We start from the raw sequence: 18,351 nt of genomic DNA on the forward strand, positions 1-18,351 counted from the left end.
ATGTTAGTAAATTGAACACCAATAAAAAAAAAAAAAAAAAAAAAAAACAATGGTGGGTAAGACCCTCTGGGAGGAGAACCCTCTTTGGTCACCCCTCCCCTTGACGCAGAAGCGGAGGAATTGCCTGGGTCACTTTTGGGAGCAGCTGTCTCTGCATCTTGCTTGTCAACATGGTGTCAACAGGTTTTATTTGCATCTTCAGGTGACTCAGGGCTCACTCTAAAATCACAATGTGATGACCCATGGGGACAGGCACAGCCCTGCTGCAGGTCGGATCAGGGAAGACCCCGATGCTCACAAACTACCTTTCCAAAGAAAAAAACATAAAACAGAAACAAGTCTGTGGGTGTAGCCCTGTGATAACGGAGTGACAAGTGCACAGATAAATGGTTTCTCTGGAGCCGAGCCCCGCATGCCTCCACGGGGCCGAGTTGAAGAGCTGAACAACCGAACATTCACCAGCAGGAACAAGTGTGCAGGGCTGCTGATGGCGAGGACATTACGTAAGCTTTAATAATTATGCTAAGTTTTTTTTCAGTGTGTGCAAAATTAGGAAAAATTACAGGCAGACCATGGAGATATTGTGGATTTGCTTCCAGACCAGGGCAGTAAAGCAAACATTGCAATCAAGTGAGTCAAGTGAACTTTTTGGTTTCCAGGTGCATGTGAAGTTGTGTTTACAGGGTCCTGTAGCCTATGAAGTGTGTGGTGGTATGTGTCTAAAGAAACAACGCTCATGCCTTAACTAAAAATACTCTGTGTTATAAAATGCCAACCCTCATCTGAGCTTTCAGCGAACCATGATCTTTTTGCTTGGTGGAGGGTCTTGCCTCATGTTGATCTGCTGACCCCAGAGGGTGCTGGTGGCCAAAGGCTGGGTGACTGTGGCCATTTCTGAAAATAAGACAACGCCGACGTTTGCTGCATGGATCAACTCTTCCTTTCGTGAATGATTTCTCCGTAGCCTGTGATGCTGTTTGGTAGCATTTTACCCACAATAGGACTTCTTTCAAAACTGGAGTCCCTCCTCTCAAACCCTGCAGCTGCTTTACAGCTACGTTCATGTGATATTGTAAGTCCTTTTTTGTCATTTCAACAGTCTTCATGGCATCTTCACCAGGAGTAGTTTCCATCCCGAGAACCCACTTTCTTTGCTCATCTGTAAGAAGCAGCTCCTCGTCTGTTTAAGTTTTATCCCGAGATTGGGGGCAGTTCAGTCGCATCTTCAGACCATACTTCTCATCTCGATTCTCTTGCTGTTGTTCCTACATCTGCAGTCAGGACACATTCAACATTTACGGATTAGGCTTGCCATCCTACACGCGCAGCTTGTGATGCCCCCAAAACAATTACAATGTTAACGTCAAAGATCACTGGTCGCAGGTCATCATAACAAATACAAGAACAACGAAAAACTCTGAAATCTTGTGAGAATTGCCAAAATGTGACACAGGGACATGAGGCCAGCAGATGCTGTTGGAAAAAATGGTGCCGACTGACTTGCTTGATGCAGGGTTGCCACAGACTTTCCATTTGTAAAAAGCACACCCTCTGCAAAGCGCAGGAAAGCAAAGCAGTAGAACAAGATGTTCCTGAATAAGCACAGAGTGTCATCACGATGTGATGCTGCAAAGTAAGAGCAGGTCTGCTCCGTGGCACATCTGCATTTTGTGAATTTGGGGGGATTCAAGAATGTGAGGTGACGCTCTAAGACACTCGGCAATGACTTTCAGAAACAAGATTCTAATGACTGTTTTTACTAGTACCAATTTATCAGTCGCTCTGCAAATATTTTTTGGAGTATAATAAATAAGTCAGCGCTCAACTGACAGATAAGTATGCAAATGACAGGGGACCATATGGTGGTTACAAGACAGAATTTAACATTTTAAAGGACAAAACACTCATATTCATGTACAGCAATTAACTAGAGGACCAAGGACCATCTGTTGTGACTCACTTGTCCCCCCCACCCCCCCGCCCGCCCAGATGCACACACAATCCTAAATTTCACCTTGGCTTTTCTTGGTCCCATGTTCCAAGCAGAGGAGTATCTTTTCCATAATTTTCTCATTATGTGTTAATGTGATCATAATGTTCTTACCACGTCGCCGTATTTCCGTGTTTGGCTCCGAGATCGTGTGGGGGGTGTCTATGTGCCTCAGCCTGTTTTCGGATTTTCTTCCCCTCCGTGTTGGTTTCTCTGCTCTGGCATGGGGCCAAGGCTTTTCCCCGTCGCATTTTGCAGCATCACTCCGTCCCGCTCCGTCTCCCCGGGAGGAGGCAGGGATGGAAGGAGAACCATGCCGGCGTAGGCCCAGCTTCCCCCTGCGTGGCGCGAGAGCGTGTGTGCAGAGACACGCCGAGGTGGGTGTCCTTGCCCGTGCTCCCCGGCGAGCGGGACTCAGCCCGTTCATCTTCGGAGAACAGGTCTTAAATCACGGGCATTTATCCCTTCCTTTTCATCTCCCGATGCCCTATTATTCTCCTCAGAGGGAGACTTTGAAGCTAAAAACACTAAGTCAAAGCCAAAAGAGGTGTTGGGGGGGCGGGTGGGGAGTTCAGTGGTTACCAGCACTTCTGGTCCCACATGGGAGACCGTCCATCTGGGTCATTCGGCTGAGGGGGGCTTGTGTCAAGCTCACCCAAGGAACTATGGGTTTCTTCTTCCTTTCAGCTACACGGATTCAAAACAAGTGTTCTAAGGCACCATCTTTCTGCGATCTTGTAATAAAGCACAACTGATAAACTTCCATTTATATTCCAAGAAAGGGCCCGAGCCATTCACATGTCTGGCCATAGGCATGAGAAGTCTGGGTGCTCCCCGGCTCGGGGTGATTCCAGGCTGGGGTCTCCCAGTGGCCAGCTGCCCAGCTCGCGCTCTGCCCTTGACCGTGGCGGCCGCGGCTGCCTTCCCCTAGAGCGCACCTGTCCTGACCCTCGAGGCCGCACAGCCTAAGGCAAATCCTGTTTAACCGCTTCTGGGACAAGTTTGCAGCTACTGTCTCTAAGGGATTGGCTGAGAGAGTGAAAACTCCATTGCTGAGTGATAACTCCAAGTCCAAGACCCATTATCTCCTAAACATATCTCAATCAGCTTTTCTGGGGTGCCTGGGTGGCTCAGTCAGTGAGCATCTGCCTTCGGCTCAGGTCATGATCCCTGAGTCCCTCGATCCTGTGGGATCGAGTCCCATGTCGGGGTCCCTGCTCAGCTCCGACTCTGCTTCTACTTCTGACCTTCTCCCTACTCGTGCTCTCTCTCTCTCTCTCTGAAATGAATAAATTTTTAAAAACCTTTAAATTATTTTTCCTAAGGTGCTCAAAATATCAAAGATTCATCTCGTTTGAATTTTCTTACCCTTGTTTGCAATTAAAGAAGCTAAAGTTTGAAGAGACTTTATGAGGTCCCCGCCAAAATGATTTTACCTTCTTCTTATGCAGCTTTAAACCTGCAAGACTTAGCCTGTCCAGTGAAATTTCAGATAGCATTTCCACCAATGCCTTAGGACTGGACACATGTCATTAGTGGGAGAGTTAAGATACATCCCAATGTAGGGCAGCCCTGGTGGCACAGCGGTTTAGCACCGCCTGCATCCAAGGGTGTGATCCTGGAGACCCTGGATCGAGTCCCATGTCAGGCTCTCTGCGTGGAGCCTGCTTCTCCCTCTGCATGTGTTTCTGCCCCTCTCTCTCTCTCTGCATCTCTATAAATAAATAAAATCTTAAAAAAAAAAAAAAAAAGATACATCCCAATGTAGCAGGACTCTGCCCTAGGAGCGTCCCATGCACTGTGGCAGGCAGTGGCTTCCTGCTCCAGAGACACAATGACCACCAATGCCCCCTCACCCCTACCTTCATTTGCATATTTTATTTCTATTTTATTTATTTATTCATGAGAGACACAGAGAGAGGCAGAGACACAAGCAGAGGGAGAAGCAGGCTCCCTGCAGGGAGCTCGACGTGGGACTGGATCCTAGGACCCTGGGGTCACAACCTGAGACAAAGGTAGACGCTCAACCCCTGAGCCCCCAGACAACCCCATCTTATTATTTCTAATCAATCAGATGTTATTAATTTTTTTCAAAATTTTAAATGCTCATGAGAAATAATTTATTTAAGTGGAGCCTGAGATATTTTTGTCACGTGCACACACACACACACACATATTTAAATTAATGGACATTATTTTTTAGTGCAGTTTTAGGTTTACTGAAAAAATTGAACAGAGAGTTCACATATATTCCTTTTATTCCCTGCCTTCATGTCCCTGTAGTTAATATCTTGCACTTGTTACAGCTGATGAGCTGATATTGATCATTATTATTAGCTAAAGTCTATAGTTTACATTAGGGTTTGCTCTTTATATGGTACAGTTCTTTAGGTTTTACCAAATGCATAATGTCACTATTATGTATCACAGAATATGTGTCACTGTCCTAAAAATCCCTGTGCTCCACCTACTCACCCCCACCCCTAGCCCTCAGCAACCACGGATCCCTTTACCATCCCTGTAGTTTTGCCTCTTCCAGAACATCACAGACCTGGAGTCCTACTATAGGTTGCTTTTTAAGAGTGGCTTGTTCCACTTAGTGATGTCCATTTAAGGTTCCTTCATGTCCTCTTAACTGGGTCTTTCACAGAGGGGATGATTTTTCTTTTTGTCATGATGAAGTCCCTCTTACCAATATTTTCCTTCACGGATCATGCGTTCGATGTCCTAAAACATATGGCCAAATCCACGTTCCCCTAGATCTTCTCCCATGGTTTGTTTTTCAAGTCTTATAATTCTGTGTTACATTTAGGTTTACAAGCCACATTGAGTTAGTTATGGTGAGGGCAGTAAGACTTTTGTCTAGATTTATTGTATTGCATGTGGATGCCCAGCATTTGTTAATAATGCTGTTCTTCCCTTTTCTCCAGTGAGTTGCCTTTGCTCCTTTGCCCAAGGTTGGCTGAGTAGGCCTGTGTGGGTCCATTTCTGGGCTCTCTGTTCTGTTTCATTGATCTGTGTGTCTCTCTTGTCACAAACACCACACTGTCTTGATTACCACAGCTTTACGGTAAGACTTTGGAGTGAAGTCAGTCCTCTGACCTTGTTTTTCTGGGTCTTTTTGCCTTTTCACATAAACTTCAGAATCAGTTTGTAGATGACTACAAAGTAGCTTGCTGGAATTTTATTGAAAATGCACTGAACCTGTAGATTAAGTTGAGAAGAACTGACATCTTGTCAATATTGAATTTTCCTATCCATGAATATGAATTACCTTTCCATTTATTTAGATCTCCTTTGACTTCTTTCACCAGAGATTTGTAGTTTTTCTCACATAGATCTTGTGCAAACTTTGTTAGACTTATATCTAAGTATTTCTCTCTCTCTCTCTCTCTTTTTTTTTTTTTTTTTTTTTTTTTTTGGTGCTAGTGTTAATGGTGTAGTGGTCCACCACCACCCCCAGCTCTACTGAGGTAAATAGATTAAAATTGTATACATTTAAGTATACAATATGATGTTTTGACATGTTTGCATAATGAAATAATCACCATGATCAAGCTAAATCACGCATCCTAATTCACATAATTACCATTTCCTTTTCTTTTTTAAAAATGGTTTTGTGTTCTTAATTTCAAATCCCAATTGTTTCCTGTTGGTATATAGGAAACCTATTGACTCTTTTTTTTTTTTATTGACTCTTATATATCATCCTTGTATCCTGAAACCTTGCAGCTTTGTTTAATCATCCATTAGTTCCAGAAGTTTTCATTTTTGTCAATTCTCTGGAATTTTCTATATAATCATGTCATCTGTGAACAGAGACAATTTTATTTCTTCCTTCCCAATATGTGTGCCTTTTTTCTTATCTTATTGTCAACAATATATTTCCAGAGCAGCATATAACAACAGATATGATTATAGCTAACAATATGAATCCTTCATGGCAAAGTCTGTGCTGTTTGAATATAAGTTCTACATGTGTCTTCTACACATGAGTTAAAATTCTTAAAAGCTTCCAATCCATGAGCATGGAATATCTTTCCATCTTTTCGTGTCTTCGTCAATTTCTTTTAGAAGTGTTCTGTAGTTTTTAGGGTATAGATCCTTTACTTCTTTGGTTAGGTTTAGTTCTAAGTATCTTACGCTTTTGGGTACAATCATAAATGGGATTGACTCCTTAATTTCTCTTTCTTCAGTCTCATTGTTATTGTATAGAAATGCCACTGATTTCTGGGCATTGATTTTGTATCCTGCCACATTGCTGAATTGCTGTATGAGTTCTAGCAGTCTTGGGGTGGAGTCTTTTGGGTTTTTTTTTTAAGTTTTTATTTATTTATTCATGAGAGACACACAGAGAGAGAGAGAGAGAGAGGCAGAGATGCAGGCAGAGGGAGAAGCAGGCTCCATGCAGGGAGCCTGATGTGGGACTTGATCTCGGGTGCCTCCGAAGGCAGGCACCAAACCACTGAGCCATGCAGGGATCCCTGGGTTCTCTATGTACAGTATCATGTCATCTGCAAAAAGGGGAGAGTTTGACTTCTTCTTTGCCAATTTGAATGCCTTTTATTTCCTTTTTTGTCTGATTGCTGAGGCTAGGACTTGTAGTACTGTGTTGAATAGCAGTGGTGAGAGTAGACATCCCTGTCGTTTTTCCTGATCTTAGGGGAAAGGCTCAACAGTTTTTCCCTGTTGAGAATGATATTTGCTGTGGGCTTTTTGTAGATGGCTTTTAAGATGCTGAGGAATGTTCCCTCTATCCCTACACTCTGAAGAGTTTTGATCAGGAATGGATACCGTATTTTGTCAAATGGTTTTTCTGCATCTATTGAGAGGATCATACGGTTCTTGTTTTTTCTCTTGTTGATGTGATCTATCACGTTAATTGTTTTACAAGTATTGAACCAACTTTGCATCCTGGGGATAAATCCCACTTGGTCATGGTGAATAATCTTCTTAATGTACTTTTGGATCCTATTGGCTAGTATCTTGGTGAGAATTTTTGCATCTGTGTTCATCAGGGATATTGATCTATAATTCTCCTTTTTGGTGGGGTCTTTGTCTGGTTTTGGAATTAAGGTGATGCTGGCCTCATAAAATGAGTTTGGAAGTATTCCATCCCCTTCTATCCTTCAGAACAGCTTCAGTAGAATAGGTATTGTTTCCTCTTTAAACATTTGCTAGAATTCCTCTGGGAAGCCATCTGGCCCTGGACTTTTGTGTTTTGGGAGGTTTTTGATGACTGCTTCAATTTCCTTCCTGGTTATTGGCCTGTTCAGGTTTTCTATTTCTTCCTGTTCCAGTTTTGGTAATTTGTGGTTTTCCAGAAATGCATCCATTTCTTCTAGATTGCCTAATTTATTGGTGTATAGCTGCTCATAATATGTTTTTTTTAATTTTTTTTAATTTATTTATGATAGTCACAGAGAGAGAGAGAGAGAGAGAGAGAGGCAGAGACACAGGCAGAGGGAGAAGCAGGCTCCATGCACCGGGAGCCCGACGTGGGATTCGATCCTGGGTCTCCAGGATCGCGCCCTGGGCCAAAGGCAGGCACCAAACCGCTGCGCCACCCAGGGATCCCTCATAATATGTTTTTAAAATCATTTGTATTTCCTTGGTATTGCTTGTGATCTCTCCTCTTTCACTCATGATTTTATTAATTTGAGTCTTTTTTCTTTTTAATAAGGCTAGCTAATGGTTTATCTATCTTATTAATTCTTTCAAAGAACAAACTCCTGGTCTTGTTGATCTGTTCTACAGTTCCTCTGGTCTCTATTTCAATGAGTTCTGCTCGAATCTTTATTATTGCTCTTCTTCTTGTTGTTGTAGGTTTTATTTGCTGTTCTTTCTCCAGTTCCTTTAGGTGCCAAGTTAGCTTGTGTATTTGAGTTTTTTCTCATTTTTTGAGGGATGCTTGTATTGCAATGCATTTTCCTCTTAGGACTGCTTTTGCTGTATCCCAAAGATTTTGAACAGTTGTATCTTCATTTTCATTAGTTTCCATGAATTTTTTAAATTATTCTTTAATTTCCTAGTTGACCCATTCATCTTTTAATAAGATGCTCTTTAATCTCCATGTGTTTGAGTATCTTCCAAATTTCTTCTTATAATTGAGTTCTAGTTTCAAAGCATTGTGGTTTGAAAATATGTAGGGCACAATCCCAATCTTTTGGTATTGGTTGAGACCTGATTTGTGACCCAGTATGTGGTTTATTCTGGAGAAAGTTCCATGTGCTCTTGAGAAGAATGTGTATTCGCTTGCGTACAGATGGAAAGTTCTATATATATCTATGAAATCCATCGGTCCAGTGACTTGTTTCTTTGGTGATGTTGTGCTTAGAATATCTGTCATTTGTAGAAAGTGCCATGTTAAAGCCTCCCAGTATAAGTGTATTATTATCTAAGTATGTCTTTACTTTGGCTATTTTTTTATTTAATTTTTTTTACTTTGGTTATTAATTGATATACTTGGCAGCTCCCACATTAGGGGCATAAATATTCATGATTGTTAGGTCTTCTTGTTGGGTAGACTCTTGAAGTATAATATAGTGTCCCTCTTCATCTCTTACTACAGTCTTTGGGATAAACTTTATCTGTTATGAGGATTGCTACCCCAGCTTTCTTTTGAGGACCATTTGAATGGTAGTAAATGGTTCTCCAACATTTCGTTTTCAGGCTGGAGGTGTCCTTAGGACTAAAATGAGTCTCTTATAAATAGCAAATAGATGGGCCTTGCTTTTTTATCCAGTCTGAAACCCTGCGTCTTTTGATGGGATCATTTAGCCCATTCACATTCAGAGTAACTATTGAAAGATATGAATTAATATTGTGAAAATGTCTATACTACCCAGGGCAATTTACATGGTCAATGCAATCCCTATCAACATACCATGGACTTTCTTCAGAGAGTTGGAACAAATAATCTTAAGATTTGTGTGGAATCAGAAAAGACCCCAAATAGCCAAGGGAATATTGAAAAAGAAAACCAGAGCCGGGGGCATCACAATGCTGGATTTCAAGTTGTACTACAAAGCTGTGATCATCAAGACAGTGTGGCACAAAAAACAGACACATACATCAATGGGACAGAATAGAGAACCCAGAAATGGGCCCTCAACTCTATGGTCAACTAATATTCGACAAAGTAGGAAAGACTATCCACTAGAAAAAGGACAGTCTCTTCAATAAATGGTGCTAGGAAAATTGGACAGCCACGTCCAGAAGAATGAAACTGGACCATTCTCTTATACCATACACAAAGATAAACTCAAAATGGATGAAAGATCTAAATGTGAGACAAGAATCCATCAAAATCCTAGAGGAGAATACAGGCAATACCCTTTTTGAACTTGGTCACAGCAACTTCTTGCAAGCTACATCTATGAAGGCAAGGGAAACAAAAGCAAAAATGGGACTTAATCAAGATAAAAAGTTTCTGCACAGCAAAAGACACAGTCAAGAAAACTACAAGATAATCTACAGAATGGGAGAAGATATTTGCAGATGACATATCAGATAAAGGGCTAGTATCCAAGATCTATAAAGAACTTATTAAACTCAACAGCAAAGAAACAAACAATCCAATCATGAAATGGGCAAAAGACATGAACAGAAATTTCACCAAAGAAGACATACACATGGCCAACAAGCACATGAGAAAATGCTCTGCATCCCTTGGCATCAGGGAAATACAAATCAAAACTACAATGAGATACCACCTTACACCAGTGAGAATGGTGAAAATTAACAGGACGGGAAACAACAAATTTTGGAGAGGATGTGAAGAAAAGGAAACCCTCTTGCGCGGTTGGTGGGAATGTGAACTATATAACCACTCTGGAAAACTTGTGTGGAGGTGCCTCAAAGAGTTAAAAATAGAGCTACCCTATGACCCAGCAATTGCAGTACTGGGGATTTACCCCAAAGATACAGATGCAGTGAAATGGCAGGACACCTGCACCCCAATATCTATAGCAGCAACGTCCACAATGGTCAAACTGTAGGAGGAGCCTCAGTGTCCATCGAAAGATGAATGGATAAAGAAGATGTGGTTTATGTATACAATGGAATATTACTCAGCCATTAGAAATGACATATACCCACCATTTGCTTTGACGTGGATGGAACTGGAGGGTATTATGCTGAGTGAAGTAAGTCGGTTGGAGAAGGACAAACAGTGTATGGTTTCACTCATACGGAGAATATAAAAAATAGTGAAAAGGATTAAAGGGTAAAGGAGAGGAAATGAGTGGGAAAAATCAGAGAGGGTGACAGTGCATGAGAGACTCCTAACTCTGGGAAACAAACAAGGGGTAGTGGAAGGGAGGTGGGTGGGGAGTTGGGGTGACTGGGTGGCAGGCACTGAGGAGAGCACTTGATGGGATGAGCACTGGGTGTTTTACTATATGTTGGTAAATCAAACTCCAATAAAGAAAATATACAAAAAAAATTATGGTAAAATAAAGAAACAAAATTTCCAAAAAAAAAAAATTCTTAAAAGCTGGGAATTTCCTTGAATTTATATAACCCTACAGCCTATCATGCAGTCTGTTAATGGTAAGCACTCAATGAGTGTCTAGTGGGAATGAATGTAAGGAATTAAAAGAATTAGTAACTGTATATCCAACATCCTAGCAGAAAATAGAATTTACATCAGAGGGTTCAAATCCAGAGACTTGAACACAGTGGCTCTAGACCATGGCTGTCCATTAGAGTCATCTGGGAGCTTTCATATTCCCGTGCTTGGGGATGGGATCAGGCTTTACAGGCGATTCCAATGGCCAGTGAAGATTGAAAATTAGTGTAATAATGAAAAGACTACTTGTGGAAATGTAGGCAGGCTCAGGAAACCAAAACAGGGTGTCCAGACACTTATTTTATAGGCGGAGACACAGAAGCCTGGGGAGGAGTCAGTAGCTCAAGATGATAGAGGTAGTAAGTGGCCAAATGGAGATTCAAGCCAGGGATGTCTTATTCTCTACTTCAAATAAAATAAATATTCTGCCTTCCAAAATGAATTTTTCTCTGGATCAAAATGTCACATTTGACCAAGCCTGAAGTTAAAAACACCTTCAAAGTAAGCATGAGATTCTCCTCCTCTTAAAACCAGACCAAATGGATTAAGGTCAGAGTTGTCTCTGTGTTGTCAGATGACTTATGGCCCAAAATAAAACCTGTCTAGTTTCTGTGAATAATGTAAGACATACGATGCTTTCTCCTTTCCTCCCCATTTTGCAGATACACTCGCATCTGGACTTTTCTGGAAATAAATGAAATGGAAGCCAGAATGACAGATACTAAATCTGCTGGCAGGTGCTCTGGGGAAAAGGGTGAGGGGGGTGGAAAAAGAGGCTGACCTTTGATTAGAGCAAAAAGCCAGAGACGCGGATTTGCCAAGCTTGGCCTCTCCCAGCGTCGCTGGAGATAATAGATACACCCTCGCTTTCCCTCATAGCGAAGGACTTAATGCAGACATGTTTTTAACTCATCTGCTACTCATTGTTGATTAGACTATGGAATGTCTACATCTTCTGAGACTACCAGATGCCTCTTAACGTGAAGTGGTTTGGTGTAATCGTGATAGTGCTTGTCTTTAAAATCCTTTACACTTTGCATAATCCCCTCCCAACTCTCAGAGTCATCCCATTTTAGACATGTTGTGTGTCCCTGTTCTGTTCCTGCTGGGGCCTCTTCCCACTGCAGAAGGCAAGGATTTTTGGGTGAGCGCATGTCCTGCAGCTCACCGCAGTCTCCTCGCCATTGCCTGCTGATGCTTGATCTAGTTGGTTGTCTGTCTGGATGCCAGAGGCATCTGAGGGTGCATCGCCTGTCCTGCCTCCGCTAACTCCTGAGTATAGAGATGAGAGGCAGCAGACCTGTGTGTTTGCACACGTATATTTTGTTTGGGCTTTTACTGTTTTGTTTTCCATGCAGGATATTTTCTAAAAATGACCCTGAATAGCTGTACTTTTACGAGCATAGACTTATTGCCCAGTCTTTACCCTCTAGATTATGTAGTTAAACATTATATTCACAATCATAAATGAAATGATGACCCCTTATATGGAAAGTTCCAAAATGTACCTAAATTAGATAAATTGAGACAGGTTAGTATATGGGAAATGTCATGCAATTATGCAGATTAAAAACTACGGCACAGATATTACAAATGTTTGTTTAACTTTGATCAATAAATGAACCAAAATCAGATGGTTTATGATTATAAAATTACAAGCATTATAATTATAACCATTAAAACACCCTCTGTGCTGATGATAAAGAAAACTGACTTTTTTCCAGTACCACTTAATTGGTGAAGGAATCAGGTTAAATATATATGCCTCCCCTGTCTCAAATTATTTGTTAAGAACAAATATCCAGGGAAGCCCGGGGGGCTCAGTGGTTTAGTGCCGTCTTCAGCCCACGTCGGGCCCCCTGCGTGGAGACTGCTTCTCCCTCTGCCTGTGTCTCTGCCTCTCTTTCTGTGTCTCTCATGAATAAATAAATAAAATCTTAAAAAAAGAGAGAGAGAGAGAGAGAGAACTCTCAGGCACCGAGCTGAGTGCCTGCACCTCACACTGTCCCCTGTTTGTGCCCCCTGCTTGTGCCCAGAGTCAGCGCCCAGAGTCCCAGGGGCTTTGCAGCCTGGGAGGAGACCTCTGAGAGACACCCCCCCATAGGGCTGCTGGACCTGCTGAATCTCTCCCGAGAGCAGACAGGCCAGAAGGCAGTGATGCGGCAGCCACCCCCACCTCCGCAGGTCTGGATCGGGCCCCTGGGCCTCCCTGGTCACCAGGACTCCCTGCAGGTCCTCACAGAGGCAGACAGCCAGTGGTAGCCAGCTTCACAGCAAGCGGCACTTTGCCTTTTACAGAACTAGCAGTTCCTACAGACTTTCACTTATGTCTAAAATGTAGTCCAAATGTCCTTTCCAGTTGGCTTTTGGTTTTGTTTTAACTAATGAACTTTATCATTATTTTTAGAGCAGTTTTGGGTTTGCACAACCTGTCTTTACAGCGCCCTCTGCTTCTGCCTCCAAGCACTGTGTTCTTTCCTAACTTGCTTGGTCCCTGGCTGGGTGCTGGAGGGCTGGCGGGGCGGGGGGAGCTCTTCTAGCCATAAAGCAAGCTCTACTCTTCATCTGGCACCTTTTAAGACACTGCAGAAATAGCAAAGTTAAACAGAAAAGTATTTTTACCCTATTTATCATTTAATAATATATAATAAATAACACTGGGAACTATGTCAAAGATAAATTGAGCAGAATAAAGTGAGAGAGATGGAGGGGCTCAGCTAGTCACGAAGGGCCCTTCTTTGTTCATGGGTTGTTTTTTTTTAAGATTGTATTTATTTATTTATTTGAGAGAGAATGTGTGCAAGGGAGGAATAGCAGAGGGAGAAGAACAAGCAGAGTCCATGTTGAACAGAGCCTGATGCAGGGCTTGATCCCGTGACCTGAAATCATGACCTGAGCCAAAACCAAGAGTTGGCAATTTAATTAACTGAGCAACCCAGGTGCCCCCTGTTAGTTTATTTCTGAAGCCAGTGTAGACATTTTGGGTCTGGTTGATATCAGTAAATGGAGAGACTGTGGGGACAGATCGGAGGGAACAGCATGTACGAGGGTCCTGAGGCAGAGGCCCATGACTGTGAGTGAGTGAGGCTTGGATGAAGGAGTCCGGGGGTAGCAAGGCCCCTTCAAGGGAGGCTCTGCTTTATTCTAGATGGGATGGGAAGCATGAGGTTCCATGTCATCCCCTCACTGCCTCTCCAGATCCTCACCTCTCTTTCCCTGGGTTTGTGGGTGTCCTGGGACATTTGCAAATGGGAAACCACACAAGGTTGTCATGCCTGAGCAAAGCCTTGCCCTCTGCCTCTGTTTCAGGAAAAAGCTTCTTTGCCTCCTGGTTCCCTCAGGAGCTTCCTCTACCCCACCATCTGAATTCTGATTCTCCATCATCGTACAAGCCTCTTCTGTGACCTGTGGAATCCTGTCCCTTTCTTTCCGATGATGGTAAAGACTCTATTTTCTTATGCTCCCAGGAGGCAAGAGGAAATATGTTCATTCCCTTTTTCTGGAAGCAGCAAAACCATCAGATTTCCAACTGGAAAGTGTGGATGTGCACATTCAGGAGCCCTCTAGAGACCCCAGGAGAGGCAGCCCACATGGGGCAGAGGTCCGGGTGCCGTGTCATCTGGGGCGCATCTGGGATGCGTCTGAAAGGCCTGGAAGGATTGGGAGGGGTCAGGAACCCTGAGACTGAAGCTGCACACACTCGCCCACCTGTCACTACGATGACACAGAGAAGCAGTGACACTGGCCTGCACGCAGATTCATCCCCAGAAAGAGGGGTGGGGGCGGGGAACACCATGTCTTGCCCGATGAGCGACAGGGGAATGGACAGAGAAGATGTGATGTCTACGTGCAGGGCCTTGAAAATAGAAGATGCTGCCGTCTGCCGCAGCTGGATGACCCAGCGGATGCCGGGCTCAGTACAGCGAGGCAGACACAGGACGAAGGCCACGTGGTTCCCCTGCCAGGATGGCCGTGGAGTCCTCGGCAGGGAAGCAGGGCGGGAGAGTGGGATCCACGGCAGGAGGACCCGGGTGGGGGCGGGGGGCTCCGTTCAAGGGAGAAGGTTCCAGTGCAGGATGAACAAGTCCGGAGACCTGACATCCACCCTGTTTCCGATGCCAACGATGCTGTGTCTGCCCTTGAAATCTACCAGGAGGGCCAACCTCGTGTTAAGCGTTTCACCACAATCAAATAAAATAATAATAATAATAAAATTGATTCTGTAAATAATTTTTTAAAAAGAAGAAGAAGAAAAAGAAAATATAAGCAAGAGCTCAGGCATGACAAAGCGGCCCCAGGGGACAGGAGGAATTGCTGAGGGGGCCCCCAGGATGGTAGAAACCCGGGGTCTGGCCCCAGGCCCCACTAAATCCCCTGGTGCAGGTCGTGGCCAGGCTGATCCCCAATGGGAGCTCTCGGGGACAAGTGCAGACCCCCAGGACCAGGGGGCTCCCCTGCCCCGTCCAGCAGGAGCCCTGACAAGATGTCCTCGCCTCCCTGGGACCCCAGAAGAGTTGCAGTCTGGCAGTGAGAGCCAGGGCCCGGCTGGGGGACGCCACCTCCCCCTGGACAGACCCCTGCTCTGGATTGAGACTTCTGTCACCTGTGACCAGGAGCTTTCTAACTCATTGATTTTAATAAAAATAGCATTTATGTTAAGATTAGATACATGGGACACCATGTGGCTCAGCAGTTGAGCGTCTGCCTTCAGCCCAGGGCATGATCCTGGGGTCCTGGGATTGAGTCTCACATTGGGCTCCCTGCTTGGAGCCTGCTTCTCCCTCTGCCTGTGTCTCTGCCTCCCTGTGTCTCTCATGAATAAATAAATAAAATCTTTTTTAAAAAGATTAGATATGACATGATGGCATTTGTCATATTTGTTGATGAATTACTAAACATCATTTTTAAACGCAGCAATTATATGAGATGATATTATTAAAGTTCCCCTCATTTGCTTTGTTGATGGAAAGTTGATACAGAAGCTTTCCAAATATGTCTTTGGGGAGGTTAAAAATTGGTTCCAGTGACTTTAGTAAGAAAAGCAGTCAATACATTCTAATAAAAACCTAGAGAAAAAATTATTTAAACATTTTTTTCCCAACAACAAAAAAAGCCAAATTAAGTAAGAAAATACTGTCATAAGAAACTTCCTTCCAAAATATCTATTTTGAAGAGCCGTGGAATCAAAAGAAACTAGGCCATAATCTTTAGAACCAGTTCTTAAAATCATCCACTCTGGTTACATCTGCTGGTCCTTCTTTGATTCTATTAACTGACATTCAAATCCTCCAATAAAAAGTGTATAATTTATTTTCTCTCGTTGCAGGAGTATGAGGCCCATGGTCCTTGGAAGCCTTATCTGAGAACTATCTGGATCACATTATACACTGATCTGCTCCTGGCTTCGAAAAGAGGCTTTGTTCTGTTATAACCCCACTTAAAGGAATCTATGTAAACACTCTGGTACAATGTATATGCCTGGCTTTTGAAACCTGCTCCAGCAACATAAACACCCTTTGCATAACACGCATGCTCGCTTACCGTGCACAGAAATATAATTACAGGTTGAGCACAAAACCAATAGTTGTAGTGCCTAAAATACTGAAAGAGGGACACCTGGGTGGCTCACTCGTGAAGCGTCTGCCTTCAGCTCAGGTCATGACCTCAGGGTCCTGGGGTCGAGTCCTGCATCGGGCTCCCTGCTCAGCGGGGTATCTGCTTCTCCCTCTCCCCCTGCTCATACTCTCTCTTGCTATCTCTCTCTCTCTCTCAAATAAATATATAAAATCTTTTAAAAATATATTGTAAAGAGATGAAGAAAAGAAGAATTTTTCATTATTTTAACTCACTCATCTTTTGAAATGGGTTTCCCTAACAGGACTCAGGGATCCGTGTGCTACCAGTTTGCTTACACCCCCAGGGCCAGACCTGCACCTTAGCTTGTGGCAGGTGCCATGACATGGTGACGCCCTGAGTACAGGGAGGATCCCCGAGGGCATGTGGACACGAGGCTTCGCAGCAAGGCAGCTGGAGAAGAGTTGGTCCTACTGGAAGATTGTTGCTCTGTAATTCTGGAGTAAAAGAGCTGAAGGCGTGTATGTGGCAATTGAGTACGAATGTGCTCATTTCCTGACAGTCCAGGTGTGTGGCTCTCACCCAGGGGAAGCTTCCACCGATTCAGCTCCGCACAGACTCTGCAATCAGAGCTTCTGCAGTAGTGATGTGTGGCAGCTTCCAGACAGAAAGTGAAAGCTCGTCATGTGCTTCACAAGCAAGCCCATTGCCACGGAGGAGGAAGGATATGACAGCAATGACCCGCTCCAAGTTTTGGTGCCATTGGTGTGATGGGTGATACTTAGAATTGGGAAGTTTCCAGTTCATGGGAATGCTGAGAAGGTGAGATTTGGCAGCGTGCCAGGAGAATTCATCTGGGTCTCTACCTTCTGGTCTTCCCTGTGCTGGGACAGCCAGCAGGCCCCGTTTGGGGCAGTGTGGCTGCTGGCCAGGCCCCCTCAGCTCCCCGGTTCCTGCTTGGGAGGAGAGGTCCCCGTTGGAGGCTCCCCATTTGTGAAGGTCCTCATCAGCAGAACAGATGGGGAAAGATGATGAAAATCTGTCTTTCTGTGCCATCCACATACTTGCTGGCTTTTTTCTGCCCCCTGGGACCCCGTAATGGGAGCCTCCAACGCCCATGGGCGTACAAGGCAATGGTTGGTTGATGCAGTGGACCCACTGAGCAAGCGGGTGCAGGTGTCCAGGGCAGTTGGTAGATGCAGAGGACCTAACGAGCAAGTGGGTGCAGGTGTCATGGAGGGAGCTGCCTGTCCTGGTCACATCCGCACATGCGGCTCCTGGACAGCAGAGTGTCTGAGGGCGCAGTGGGACCTTCTGCATGTCCCATCTCCACAGCATAGATGTCGTGAATCACATGTGCTTATCTGAAATCACATAAAGAAATAGATCCTGCAAGGAGCCTGGTGGGCAGCATGGCCAGAGTCCTCTCTGGGTCATCGGTTCCCAGGGCACCGCTACAAGGAGTGTGCACAGACAAGCCCGTGGCCAAACACAGCCTCATGCCTATTTTGGGGGGGGCGAGCAGAGGGGAGGGCCACACTGCGCTTTCAAGAAAACATCAATAGTTCTCATATGCAAAATTTGAGAGATGTTCACATTATAAGTTTCTAGATTCTGGCTTCTCCAAAAAAATCAGTAGCTCCAAACCTCCAGGTTGGCGGGAGCTGCCTGGGTGGAGACGCGATGAGTTCATGACCTCTCTGTGTGCGAGGCCCAACCATTCACTTACCACTCGGGTCCCAGGAGCAGGCAGGTGGCCACCCCGCTGTAGAGAAATGACGGAGACATTGAGCTCAGAGCAACACCGGAGCCTCAGAGAGCACCTAGAGCGCCCCCCGCTGGAGGGTTCAGCTCCCAGTCCTCTATGGGTCCCCTAGCTTCAGACATGGAGCCTTTGACTCACTATTATTTTTTAAATTCACAAGGTCGCTGTAGGAATTCTACCAGAAGCAAGCCCAGCCAAGGTGCCGACCTCAGACAAGGACTGAGTCATCGAGAGAGGTGATGGAGGTCCTGGGACATGGGACACAACGAGCTCAGACTCATACTGCCTGGGGTAACAGTAGCCAGCTTCCAAAAAATTCTCCAACAAGTTTTCGATGGGGCATGCACATTAGACAAAATGCACTGCTTCAGCCACGCATTAGGAAAAAGGAAGAAATGCATGGCTTCTCCTAAAATATCTGTTTATTGAGCAACCGACTTGAATTTTGAG

General features: G+C 44.3%; 1 long non-coding RNA gene across 2 annotated transcripts in view; it reads left to right on the forward strand.

Annotated features, from left to right (window-relative positions):
• LOC111097082 overlaps positions 1 to 16,269 on the forward strand; it is a 29,153-nt gene extending 12,884 nt beyond the window's left edge. The window contains exons 3-4 of one of the 2 annotated variants that reach the window (XR_005354340.1): positions 13,872 to 14,000; positions 15,889 to 16,269. This is a non-coding gene — a long non-coding RNA (uncharacterized LOC111097082). The remainder of the gene's footprint in view (positions 1 to 13,871; positions 14,001 to 15,888) is intronic. The other variant, XR_005354341.1, reaches the window with a different exon arrangement.
• Positions 16,270 to 18,351: the final 2,082 nt, after the last annotated feature.

Source organism: Canis lupus, chromosome 1, assembly GCF_011100685.1.
Source record: "Canis lupus familiaris isolate Mischka breed German Shepherd chromosome 1, alternate assembly UU_Cfam_GSD_1.0, whole genome shotgun sequence".
Taxonomy (NCBI): domain Eukaryota; kingdom Metazoa; phylum Chordata; class Mammalia; order Carnivora; family Canidae; genus Canis; species Canis lupus.